The following is a 14,525-nucleotide window of genomic DNA, read 5'->3' on the forward strand; positions in this document are numbered from 1 at the left end:
GAGCCCTGGGGGACTCCACTAGTGACCGGCCTCCAACTGGATTTGACTCCATTCACCACAACTCTCTGGGCCCAGTCATCCAGCCAGCTCTTAACCTAACGAAGCGTACGCCAGTCCAAGCCATGAGCAGCCAGTTTCTTGAGGAGAATGCTGTGGGGCACAGTGTCAAATGCCTTACTGAAGTCAAGGTAGACCACGTCCACAGCCTTTCCCTCATCCACTAAGTGTGTCACCTTGTCATAGAAGGAGATCAGGTTCGTCAAGCAGGACCTGCCTTTCATAAACCCATGTTGACTAGGCCTGATTGCTTGCTTGCCCTGCAAGTGCCTCATGATGACACCCCAGATAACCTGCTCCATGAGCTTCCCTGGCACTGATGTTAAACTAACAGGCCTATAGTTCCCCGGGTCTACCCTCCGGCCCTTCTTCTAGATGGGCGTCACGTTTGCTAGCCGCCAGTCAAGTGGGACCTCCCCCGATAGACAGGACTGACGATAAATGATGGAAAGCGGCTTGGCCAGCTCCTCCGCCAGTTCTCTCAGTACCCTCGGGTGGATCCCATCTGGCCCCATCGACTTGCATACATCCAAATGCTGTAGCAGGTCACCAACCATTTCCTCGTGGGTTGTGGGGGCAACATTCTGCGCCCCATCCCCTTCCACCAGCTCAGGGTACTATTGGGCGTCCAGAGAACAACTGGTTTTGCTGTTAAAGACTGAGGCAAAGAAGGCATTAAGCACCTCAGCTTTTTCCTCATCTCTGATTACTAAGTTTCCCCCCACATCCAGTAGAGGGTGGAGATTCTCCTTAGTCCTCCTTTTTGTGTTGATGTATTTATAAAAACATTTTTTGTTGTCTTTAACAGCAGTGGCCAGATTGAGCTGCAGATGAGTTTTGGCCTTTCTGATTTTGTCCCTGCACTGCCTCGCAGCATCCTTGTAGTCCCCCTGAGTGGTCCGCCCTCTTTTCCAAAGATTATAAACCCTCTTTTTTCCCCTAAGCTCGAGCCACAGCTCTCTGCTCATCCAGGCCGGTTTTCTTCCACGCCGGCTCATCTTTGGGCATGTGGGGACAGACCGCTCCTGAGCCATTAAGAATTCTTTCTTGAAGAACGCCCAGCCCAGCCTTCCTGGGCTCCTCTTTCAGAACCGCCTCTCAAGGGACTCTGCCAACCAGTGTCTTGAACAGCTCAAAGTCAGCCCTCCGGAAGTCCAAGACAGCGGTTTTACTGATCCCCTTCCTGACTTCGCCAAGTATCGAGAACTCTACCATTTTGTGGTCACTCTGCCCAAGACAGCCCCCGACCAGCACATCTCCCACCAGTCCTTCTCTGTTAGTGAACAGAAGGTCTAGTGGGGCACCTCCCCTGGTAGGCTCACCAACCAGCTGTGTCAGGAAGTTATCTTCCTGTGTCAGGAAGTTATCTTCCATGCTCTCCAGAAACCTCCTAGACTGCTTTCTCTGGGCTGTGTTGTGTTTCCAGGATATGTCTGGGAAGTTACAAATAAATAAAATAAAATAAAATAAAATAAAATAAAATAAAATAAAATAAAATAAAATAAAATAAAATAAAATAATAAAAACACTTCTCTAAAGCCCATGGACTTAAAGTTCAGTCTCTCCAGGACATCCAGTAAGATATAATGTAATCTAAAAAATTCCACACTTCAGATTTCATGGTTACCTTCATTCTCTGCTTTTTGAAGATTAAAAATAATAATAAAAAAAACCACTCTATTTTATATCATATGATATATCATATCATATTTTTCCTTTCCTTGGTATGAAGGTAATATTGAATTCTGGGTCTGCCTGTACATGCAAATTTGTCAGAAATTCTCCTGACAAAGACTTTCAGAGAAACCTAGTGCAATTCAGGTCTTGTATCATGGACAGATTTTCCTGATTACCTCATTCTGTTTAACAGTTATCTTTAAAGGGCTTAATAACTGAGCGATTGGCTGTAGCTATTGTAATGTCCTTTTGAAAGTCTGACGTAGCATCCCAACTCATATACATTTTTATGGAGCCTGTAAAGAACTGAGCTCTATTCCTCTGAAGAGAGCGGTGAATTTCCAGGACATGCAGAAAAGAAAGTACTCAAAGTGTACATGCATATTCTTCTCCTTTGTTTGTTAAATATTCTGCTTATTTAATTAGTCTCTCCTGCTTCTATATGGCATGTTGTCTGTGATGTAGAAGGAAATCTTGCCTATGACCAAGTACAAAACTGAACATCAACCAGGGCAAAGAAAATAGAAGAATAAAGCGATCTCTATTTATTTATTTTTAGAGAGCAACTAAGAATTTTAGGCCTAAAAGAATGAATTTGATATTCAGAAAGATATTAAATCCAACTATTAAAAAGCAGGATTACTATTAATATTTCAAGGATAATAATGTGATATACAAGAACTAATAACATCAGATTAAATCTTCTCCTTGATAGGTTACCTGGCCAATCACATAACCAGAAAATAAATAAATAAAAATCTATGCTTCAAATCATGTAGTTCCACTTCAGGAAGACTTTAAACATGGTTCCACATGGCAATTATTTTACAAACAGATAGGCTGATTCCCCATGAAAAGTGAAAGACTAACTAGAATGTAATATGCAATATTCTGTTTGCCTCCACAAAGTTTGTAATTTTAATTAAAATTTCAGAAGACAATGAGCTTGAAAGTTTGAGTACAGGATCTGTATTCAGCATGACCTTAATATAATGGAGAAAAGGTCTTAATCCCACTAAAATTCCACAGTAAATAAAGACAAGAATACAAATCACAATATGTAGCAAGGAGAAATGAAAATATATAAATAAATAAGTAATAATAATAATAATAATAATAATAAAAGATTTATATATATATATATATTTAAAACAGAGTTTATATGTTAAAATGGAGCAGAGCTGAGTGACATGAGGTTCAGAATGCTTAGCTTCTTAGGAAAGCCTGAAGGAATGGATTTTTTGTATTATAGAAAAGACCACAAACTGCTAAATACTTCATCATCCTTCAAAACCCCTAGTCAGTTCTATTCCTGCAAGAACAAATAAAATGAAACTTACTTACATTTTCAACAAAATTGCTACAATTGTCACTCTGTATTAGAACTAGGAATGTAATTTCCTAAAGACATATAAATCTGAGTAGACTTTCAAAAGATATTAAATGAACAAACAAACAACAAAAAAAGAAGGCAATACATCTTCAATCTGGAATCCTAGCACAATTACATTACTAACCTTACTAACCTTACTAACTGTGGATTCAAGGAGATTCTTTCTTAAAAGCATTACACTTCTATGCTTGTGTTATAAAACATCTACGTTCTTTTCATTTATCCTCCAATAAATCAGAATGTTTTAGAAATAAAAAGTGCTTTCACCTCCCGTCCACAAGAATTTTGCTGCAGTTAGAAGGCATTACAGAACTTTGTTGTGAGATTATGCATAGGTCTACATACTTTATACACTAAATTCTCAATTAATAAAGTAATTTAATGAATTTTTGATATATAAGGAAAAACGTATTTAGTTTTAACTTGTTATTTGATAAATTTGTGTGCAAGACATAAAAAATCCACTGCTAATCACTCGTAAAATTTTTCTGACGTATTATCCTGGAACATACTTGCAGAGACACTAAAACTCCATTTAACACAGCATAAACCTAATGCAGTCATTGAAATATCATAGGTTTTGCCCATCTAAGAAAAGACAAATATCTTTTTCTATCTCCACCTGTATAGTCATTCCATCGTAGAAGACTATCAGCTTGGTCAAGAATTATTTTCCCTTGGTGAACCTGACTCTTGATTACCTTATTTCCCTCCATGTGCTTGGAGATAACCTCCAGCATGATTTATTTAATCACCTCTTCAGGCATGGAGGTGAAGCTGACTGGTCTGTAGTTTTCTGGGTCCTCCTTCTTGCCCTTTTTGAAGACTGGGGTCACATAGTCTTTTCTCCAGTCCTCAGGCACCTCTCCAGTTCTCCACAACCTTTCAGATATGATGGAGAGTGACCTAGCAATAACACCCACCAACTCCCTCATCACTCCTGGGTGTATCCCTTCAGGGTCCGTGTATTTGTGAGTGTCAATTTTCCCTAAATAATCTCTAACCTCATCCTCTTTGACCAAGAGAAAATCTTTCTTTCTCTAGACTTCTATGCTTGTCTCTCAGGTCCAGGATTCTTGGTCTTAGAAGTGAAGACTGAAGCAAAGAAGGAATATGGTAACTCTGCTTTCTCTGTTTCCTTCATTACCAAGGCCCCTGACCCATTCAGCAGTGGGGTCACATTTTTCCTAGTCTTCCTTTTGCTGTTGGCATATTTGAAGAAGCTCTTGTTTTTGTTGCTGAGATCCCTTGCCAGATTTAATTTCAAATGGGCCTTGGCCTTTCTTGTCACATCCCTACATCCTCTGACAATGTCCCTATATTCCTCCCACATGGCCTGTCTTTTTTTCAACATGCTTTAAACTTCCTTCTTTTGTCTGAGTTTTGCCAGGAGCTCCTTTTTCATCCATGCAGGTCTCCTTGCCCCATTGTCTTCTTGCGCATAAAAATGCATTGATCTTGAGATCAGAGGAAGTGATGTTTGAATATTGACCAGCCCTCCTGGACCTCATTTCCTTCTAAGGCCATGGTATTCCTCCAAGTTGGTCCCTGAAAAGTCTAAATTTGCTCTCTTGAAGTACAGGGTACCTACTTCTTGCCCTGCTTCCTCCTCACAAGATCTGGAACTCCACCGTCTCATGGTCACTGCAGCCAAGGCTCTGAGCCTTCACATCTCCAACAAGCCCTTCTTTGTTTGTTAATAATAGGTCCAGTAGCACACCTCTCCTTGTTGGCTCCTTGACCACCTGTGTCAAAAAGTTTTCATTAATTCTCTGCAGGAACCTCCTGGACAGTTTCTGCCTAGCTGTATGCTCTTTCCAGCAGATACTGTGGTGGTTGAAGTCCCCTTGAGAATGAAGGCTTATGACTGTGAGGTTACTGTGTGCGTTTTACTCAATTGGGCAGCAGAGGTCCACGACAACTGCTCTCTCACTCCTTCTTCTCAAAGGGAAAAGGGGGAGAAAATGCGATGTAAAGTGCTCAAGGTTTGAAATAAGGACAGGGAGATTTGCTCAACAATTATTTTGACAGGCAATAATGGGGGTTGCAGTCAGTCTGTAGCATTTTGTCACTCCTTCTCAGTCACTCTCTTCCCCTGTTCCAACATGGGGTCTCTCCCATGGGATACTGTCCTTCCTGTACTGATCCAGTGTGGGCTGCCCACAGGCAGTAGCTCTTCAAGAAGTGCTCCAAATAGGGGTCTTTACCTCAGGGTGCCTGCCACCACCTTCTTCCCGCCGCCCTGCCCCCCCCCCCGGAGGTATGTAGTTTAAATTTAAGCTTTTAATTATACAACTGTTTATTGCAAATAAATAAAATCATTTAATTGTGTGAAAATATGTTACCCAGAAATGCACTAGAAGAAATTTGTTTGGTCAAGGCAAACCCATAGGAATATTTCACAAATTAAGAAAAATATGTTTTAGTAGTCTTTGGCATCAAAATATTGAAACACTGGCACATGGTTGGAGTTCATACATTATCCTCTCTTTCTATCTGGCAGTTGGTATAAAGACTACCTGAAACACTCTGAACAACATCTCATGAAAAAGTTTAAAAATATTTCACAGTGCAGTTCAAGAGAGAATCAAATATCAAATATAGGCCTAATTAAAAGAAATATAAAAATAACAGACTCAATTTAACACTGAATTATGTTCACAGAGTTACACTTAAGCTAAAATTTTAGTCTAAACTAAATGTGCACCATTACATATTTCTAAACCATAAAAAAGAAAATTCTTATACAAAATATTATATGATACACATGACAATAAGAGAACTGCAATAATGTGATTGCACATTTGTTGTCTGCTCTCTAGTAGCCATTTCTGGAAAGTTTTTAATGATCACATGACTGAAAAAAGAATTTCTTATTCTTGAGGTTCCCTGCTAAGTTAGAATTATTACAATTGCACCATGTTCTCTTTCTACCACACATATTTAGGTTACCAATATTCCCTCCACTCACTGTTCTAGGACAATAATATAATAAAGCAGATGGGCTACACCTAATACTCATTTTTTGCCTTTCACAACTCAAAGAACAAATGTTAAGGTTTCATGACCTTCAAACTGGTAGTTCTATCCCTGTGACATTAAAATTGATTTTATTTATATTGGCATACAAAACTCAATATCATCTTTTGTGTCATTCCTTAAAAACCTGCACATCATAAGTAGCAGGTGACATATAGGTACATCTTACATAATAACTTTTCCATTTTATTTCTCTCTTGGTGCAAAGTTCAGTTTAACCAGCATGAAGCACAGGAGCATTTCAGCCATTTCTCCCAAAAGTTTCTATGTGTCCAAATCATGCCTTTTCTATCATACCTTTATAGTAGACCTACTTCTCTACACATAGTTTTTTGTTTATTTACTTATTTTTTTTATTTTTGTTTGTTTATTTATTTGTTTCTTGTTAGTGGTTTATTTATTTGTTTGTTTGTTTGTTTATTTACTTTTTGTTTATTATTTTTAAATATATATTAGCATTAACAAAAACAAAACAAAAGCAAGCTTGTTCCTAGTATAGCTAAAAAGGACTTTCTACTGGAACTAAGTCATGAGTTAATTTTTACTATTGAGTTAATTTTTACTATTAATGTAACACATTAATAGTAAGGGTGTTAATATGAGGGTATTCTCATAAAATCAGTTTTTTCTTCATATTTAGTATATAACTTATTTCAAAACCCGTTCTTCAAAGTCAAATCCAAATAATCTGAGCAATATGAAGCGAGGCTGAGGACTCCTGGGTTGTCTAGTTTGGAGAAAAGGCTACTTCATTACTCTCTACAACTGCCTGAAGAGAAGAAACAGAAACGGATGTTCCATTTATATTATGCCATTATATATATTATATTATGCCATTATATAAATCTGATAAATAGAAGTGGATTATACAAGTCATTTCAATAGCTTCTGGTTTGATGTATTTGTATCTATTCCTCTTTAAAGAGCTGAAGGGTTTTGTTTATCTGTTTGTTGAGAAAAATAAAAAATAAAAAAATAAAAAAAATAAAAAAGCATTGTTTTCTTTATTGAAAATATATATTTTTTCTGAAATGAAATATACTACTAACCATACATACTTTTAACATACTAACCTGCTTTACACAACTGCAAACTTTGAGCTACAGCTATTACATTTCTTCACATCTGCAAATAAATATAGGACGTGCACAGCAATGCACCATTTTCCTATCTCCTCCTCCAATGGTTTAGATGTGGCCTTCAGTATTTAGAGGTAAGTATCGACCAGTTAAATTTATTCAGCTTCTGTGTTAGAATTTTCATCATTAGCTGATCAAAGAGGTATTTACATATCACCTAAGAGACATGATTCCTTGGAGAAAGTTGAAGAGCAAGACTTCTGTTAGTATCTTACACTTTCAAAAAATCACAGGACAACAGGGATTGAACTGCAATGTCACTAAGGGAAAAGAGTGTTTAAGAAATTATTTTGTTCTTTAGGGCAGATAACACACAGTATTTTCTGTATAGCATCTGTTTTGGTAACTGAAATATATTGAAAATATATATTACATTCCAGTGTAGTTCATTGCATTAAACAAAGTAGATTTGTCTCAAAATACCTGTCTCTAGTGAGCCTAAAGGTGGCTGTTATAACTTTTCTGTCAAGCCAGTTTGGGCTATGCTCAAATATTAACAAATTTCAAATGACAACATATGCTTATAAACTCAAATTAAACCACTGTATACATTACTTGCAATTGATTTTGACTGGCTGCATTTATCTATTTATTTTTTCAATGATTATCTCCTTCTAAGTTTTCTGTGGATGTGCTTTGTGCCAAAAGAGTGAACAGTAATTGCAGTAAAGTTTTGTATAAACATAATTTCATAGGCTGTCAGAGAAATTATTTTGATGTGATAACAGATTCACACCAGTTCTAGTAGTTTTGAAAAGCTGTTCTCCATTTAGGCCATTTTACATAACATTGTTGAGAAAAAAAAAAAAAAAAAAAAAAAAAAAAAAAAAAAAAGTGGTTTTGGAAATAAAATTCAAGATTAGGTACTATGGCTTATGAACTCCTAGAAAAAATAAAATAAATAAAAATAAAAATAAAAAAGATTAACAGTATATAGAAAGTCTTATGTCACTTATTTAGAAATGAACAAAAATCTTACACATACTTTGAACAAAACTGCACGTGGTATTTAGTGTTTTCAATTTGCACTTGGAATAAGTAAAGAGTTCATGTCCACTAATTGGGTATGGGTGATAATAAAAATAACCAAGATTGTTTTCCTCACCCTTGGTTCTTCCATATATAGTTTTATAAATGTAATGATGGTTTCCTCACCCTTGGTTCTTCCACATATAGTTTTATAAATGTAATGACTTATTAGTCCTGAAGTTATATTGTATACTTTATGCCAAACAGTAAGAAAGAGGTCATACACTGTTCCCTTCCTCACAGTCCATATCTTTTTCAACAAATGCAGTCCAAGGCACAGCAGCAAGAAAGTATTGTTTCATAAATGGTTCCTGATTACTGCCTGGAAAGAGATTTAAGTGCTTTGTCATGAAAATTCAGTGACATGTTGTTAATGTAAAAAGAAATTCAAGTGAAAAATACGGCACCTTATAAAATAGATGTGGTTTTTAGGCACTTTTGAACTGGACTGTTGATTATATTACCTTTTGATGTTATTATTGTATTTTTTACGAAGATACGTTTGTTTAATAATTCCTGTGCAACTTTGAATGAAGATACAAGACAAACATTTAAACAATATAAATGTTTTAGATCACATGCTCCCATGTCTTCTATAAAAGATTGTGTTGTTTACAGAGAAGATTGTTAATACTACCATATGACCATAGCATACCAACTTTTTCATATATTTCTGACGACATTGTATGAAAAATCTTTGATAATCTACAGTTGGCTTCTTGGAAAAAAAAAATAAAAAAATAATAAAAAAGCTCAACAGATTCATATCATTGAACTAGGATGTCTTCTAAGACTTCTTCTAAGACTCCCTGAAGTAAGTATCAGCTACCTTTATGCTAATTGCACCTAGACGTTTTATCACATTCAGGTGAATTTCTGTGACAGCAGAAGATGCTGGATGAAACTAAAAATCTGATATTAAGAACTTTGAAAAAGAATCACTTTTGTAAGATTTATAAGCAAAATAATTTTACTCAAGGCCAAGCATTTAAAAATCCAGTTACCATCTAAAACTTACAGTATCTCTGGATCATTAATCTATCTGTCTACTCCGTTAGTTTTTATTATCAGTGCAGTCTACACAAAAGGAAAGAATTTTGAGGATTCCCTTTTCATGCCATTCTCACTGAATAAGTCACTGAGGTTTCATGGTGAAACTATATCACCGTACAGAGTGACTAATGCAGGAATTAACAAGTGTTCCAAAACCAATATATAAAACAAAGAATAAGCAGACTGGGAAATACATGAATGTGTAATCTTCTCCCTAACTGAATGGACATGGTTCTCTACTTACTGCTTAGGGTAAATTACTGAGTTTAGCTGAAGACAGTTTGATCTGATCTTGTTTTGGTAGAGACAAGGACCTTTACTTGCCCTTGCAAATTAGAAAACTTCTTTGGTGTGTGTGTATATATACACATATATATACATATATATATATATATATAATATATATATTTTCCTCAAAACTAATCTTTGACCTGATCCTATTCTTTTGTATAAAAATGCAGCAGATTGTAGCACAGGATTATCAGACAAATGGGAATCCATAAAAAGAATGATTTATCATCCAGCAAGCAGAAAATGAATTCAGTGAGCTTAGCATTTTGAGAATATACATGAAATCCTTTGGAAAGCTTACAGACTCTCTCTGCACTAGACAAAGTTTCTGTTAAAACAATTTATGAAAAAGGAAGCAAAAGATAGCCAGAGACATTGAATGTCCTAATTATATATATATATCCAATTATATATATATATATATAAATATCTAATTTTACTAAATAAATAATTCCACAAAAATGTAATATTAGCATTTCACAAAACAGTTTGTAAATATAAATATGTACTTTTTTTTTTTTTTTTTTTTTTTTTTTTCTCAGAAACTACAATGTTACGCCTTGTGAATGGTAAGTCAGGGGTTGGCAACATCTAATGAGCTGGCTAGGCAGCTCACATTCATCCTCCATCTGGTACCTCACTAAAGAACTCCAGTTTTAGCAGTTGTTTCTCTTCTTCTTCCATGATTTGTAAACATCACTATAAAGAGTCATATCATTCAGATAAGCATCGAATTTCCCCTCTTCTGTCCAGGCCCCTAAGAAATCCCAGACAAGTACTGTACCACCCTCATAATTTCTCAAGGACATGTTTCATTTTGACTTACAAGGTTACTCCTTCACCCTTCTACTTAGAGCTGCTTGGTAGCAATCTTTTCAATAAAATGCCAAATAAATCAGATGCAATTGATTTTTACATGTTTGGTCATACATTTTTAGTTCTTCTTAGAATAATCTCTGAGAATACTAGATAGAAATAACTCCCCTGGGCTCAACTTTAGGGCTGCTGACAGTCTGTCACCTGTTCTATCTTCTTTCTTTCCAACACATAACTTGAGTGAAAACTTCCCTAACACTGAGTAGAGAAACTTGGATGGTCCCCCATGCAGACTTGATAATTACGGTTGAGCACATTGAGCATATTCAAGAACTTAAAGTCATCTTCATGATCCTGATTAGTCCTCTGACAGCATAAATCCCATTCATGAAATCAGAAACTTTTGCTTCAAAATTACTGCTGTGAAACATTGGATAAAATGAACTGGATCTTCTTTAAAAGGTTCAAGTCTTCGTTTTCAGAGCCTAAGTTTATATACAAAAGCATAGATGATTGTTTTCCCTAAAAAATCTGTTGAAATATAAAACATATAGTCCATTATCTAAGATAATCCCTACCAACTGTTTTGAGATTACTTCAACAACAACAACAACAAAATGCTAAGAATTCTTTTTAAAAGTCTACATGTAAAATGCAATGTAAGCAGCATGAGTCCTGAGTAGGAGTTCAACATATGATGAACAGATCCTTTGAAAAAATCATGAACAGAGGAGAAAAAAAGCTTGTGCAGAATATTTTACTGGTATTTTAAATACAGAATAATATAACAAGTTAGGTCCATGAAATGAAACATATTCATCATAAGTTCTCTACACTTTGCTGTATATATATGTACGTATTTTAAATGTTATTTCCTACTATTTCTTTGTGAATATTTATTATTATTTAAAAAAAAAAAAATGTAAGTGATTTATATTAAGAAAGAGATAAAATAGTCTTGTAAAAAACTACATTCTCAGAGGGTTAAAAAAAATGGATTAGTTAATTTTATATTAGCTGGACCATTTAAATGATAACAATTAGATGTACATCATTAAAAGCATATATATATATATACATATATATTAATCAACATCTTTATTATTTTCAGTATTCTCTGTGGTATAAAAACTTTTTGTTTAAATCTGTACATGACCAAGTATCATGAGCACTTCACTTACTTGAAAAGAAAATAGTATCTATGTCATATTAGGTCAAAGATGGCTAACATGATAAAAGTAGTTTTTACCAAAAATTTTGAATAAAAATTTGAATATTATAAATCAAATATTTCTGCTTACTCATTAATTAACATATATATATATATATGTAACAAGTAAAATAAAAGTAAAATAAAAAGAAGTGATTGTTCCTTATTTTTCAAGAACCACAATACCAGTTTACCTAAGAGCATAAAAGTGTGTTTCTTCCTGGGTACCAGTGGGTATAAAGTTACACATTTTTTATGTGTAAATCCCTGAGTGTTTACAATATTCTGAGTAATTATAAATCACATAAGATAATGTACAAGATAAAAAATGCATCTTCACTTAGCTGTGGCCATAATTATTAAACACTATTATAATTTAAAGAGACTGTTCAGAGATTTTGAAAGCACTGGTAGGATAACATATATCATCCTTGTTTCCAGTTCCATAATTTATTTGAACTGCATTTAACTTGATTATTCTGGGATCCCCAAAACAATATTAATCAGTCTAGTTAAGATCAGTCATTCCATCTTTTTTTTAAACATATTAATTATGAGATACTTGACTAAGATAGGGATCCAGTATATCTTCTCGAAAATCAGTGTTCTAAATGATTCATTTTTACTTTCCTTGTTTTAGTTAATACTATTGACTAAGTTAACACAGTTGAATAAGTGATGGTGGATTTCAAATCATAAAATAAAAATGACATATAGCTCACTCACTAGAAGATAGCCTGTGAGACGGTTGGAAGAGAAAAAATCTTATTTTTTCTTGTTCATAACTAAAGGAAAACAATAGATTTCTAAAACTTACAGATCTGTATTAAGGAATGAAATCTGGACTTATTATTTATTTATTTATTTATTTTTTCCTATACATATTTTTTCCTATAGTCTTTAAGTGGTAAATTCAAAGAACTGTAAGACAGTTCAGGAAGGAAGACTAGGTAGCTCAGACTCTGTCCAGCTAAATAGTAAGTAAATATTCATGTATGTCCCACAAAGATTAAGATCATAAAACCTCTCTCAGTTCCTGTGTTTAGTCAGTACACAGTGATATTTATTATTTACTTACTTACTTACTCCCCCTTTTCCTAGTCAGACCTCCTAAGTAATGATCTCACTGGCATTGTGGATATGTGGTAGAATGGCTCCCATGACTGGATTGTTGGAATAGAAGGATGCAGGCTCTTTAGGAAGGACAAGCAGGGGAGACAAGGAGGTGGTGTCACCATCTATGTCAGTGAGCAGTTGGAGGACTTAGGGATGAATAAGAAGCTGACAGGGAGCTTGTGAGTCAGGATTAAAGAGAGGCTAGAGACAGGTGACATTATAGCAAGGAGTGTGCTACAGGCCACCTGATCAGGAAGACCAAGCAGATGAGGCCTTCTATAGACAGATAGGAGCAACCTTATGTTCACAAGTCCTGGTGCTCATGGGATACTTCAACAACTATCTGTTGGAAGAACGGTACAGAAAGGCATAGGCAATCCAGGAGGTTCTTGAAATGCATTGATGATAACCTCCTTCTCCAAGTAATAGAGAAGTCAATGAGGAGAGGTGCTATGCTGTGCCTTGTTCTCACCAGCAAGTAGGCGCCGGTGGGCCTAATGTGAAACTTAATGGCAGCCTTGGCTGCAGTGACCATGAAATGGTCCACATTAGGATCCTGAGGGAAATGAAGAGGGAGCACAGCAAGGACTTCAGGAGAATAGGCTTTGGCCTTTTCTGGGATCTGCTTGCACTGTAGGATAAACCCTGAAGGAAAGAGGGGCACAAGAGAATCATGAATATTCAAGGATCACCTCCTTCATGATCAGGAGTGATGCATCCAAACAAAGAGGAAGTCAGGCGAAAACACCAGGAGGCCTGCATGAATGAGCAAGGGGTTCATGGCCAAACTCAGATACAAAAAGTAGGCCTACAGAAGATGGAAGAAAGGACAGATAACCTTGCAGGAATACAGAAACATTATCCAAGCAGCAGGGAATCAAATTAGGAAAGCTAAAGCTCTGTTAGAATTAAATCTGGCCAGAGGCATCAAGGACTACAAGAAAGGCTTCATCAGTGGTAAAAAAGAAGTCTAGGGAGACTGTGGGCCCTCTCTGGGAGGAAGCAGGAGACTTGATTACCTGGGATATGGAGAAGGCTGAGGTACTCAACTACTTTTTTGCCTCACTCTTCACTGACAAGAACTCTAGAGACATAGCCCCAGTCAAAGAAGGCAAATGCAGGGCCTGGAAGAACGATGAACCATCCAGTATAGGAGAAAATCAGGTTTGAGACCAGCTAAGGAACCTAAAGGTGCAAAAATCCATGGGACCCGATGGGATACATCCATAGATCCTGAAGAAAACACTGGATGAATTTACTAAGCCACAGTACATCATATTTGAGAAGTCATGGAAGTCTGATAAAGTTCCCACTTAGTGGAAGAGGGGAAACATAACCCTCTTAACATAAGACCTTGGGAACTACCGGCCAGTCAGTCTCACCTCTGTGCTCATCCAGATTATGGAGCAGATCCTCCTGGAAACTTTGCCAAGGCACATTGAAAATAAAGAGGTGATCGGTGACAGCCAACATGGCTACACTTAGGGCAGATTGTGCCTGATAAATCTAGTGCCATTCCACTTTGGGGTTACAGAATTGGTAGACAGGGCAAGAGTGACTGACATCATCTACCTGGACTTGTGTAAAGCATTTAACACCGTCCTCCATTATAACCTTGTCTCTAGATTGGAGATTGTGAAATGTGTTTATTTGATTCATGTCAGTATGGAACAATGCTAGGGCCGCATGATGAAATATAAGCTCC

The 14,525-nt window shown here is 36.0% G+C and overlaps 2 long non-coding RNA genes across 5 annotated transcripts in view; both read right to left on the bottom strand.

Annotated features, from left to right (window-relative positions):
* The window catches only part of LOC118156090, a 305,832-nt gene that overhangs the window by 171,104 nt on the left and 120,203 nt on the right, over positions 1-14,525 (bottom strand). The gene's annotated exons all lie outside the window — the stretch shown is intronic.
* Positions 8,207-14,525, bottom strand: part of LOC118156095 — a 9,718-nt gene continuing 3,399 nt past the window's right edge. Inside the window, exons 2-3 of the long non-coding RNA XR_004746154.1 lie at positions 9,980-9,984; positions 8,207-8,361 (exon numbers count right to left, since the gene is read on the bottom strand). This is a non-coding gene — a long non-coding RNA (uncharacterized LOC118156095). The remainder of the gene's footprint in view (positions 8,362-9,979; positions 9,985-14,525) is intronic.

The sequence above is a fragment of the Oxyura jamaicensis genome, chromosome Z, assembly GCF_011077185.1.
Source record: "Oxyura jamaicensis isolate SHBP4307 breed ruddy duck chromosome Z, BPBGC_Ojam_1.0, whole genome shotgun sequence".
NCBI classification, from domain to species: domain Eukaryota; kingdom Metazoa; phylum Chordata; class Aves; order Anseriformes; family Anatidae; genus Oxyura; species Oxyura jamaicensis.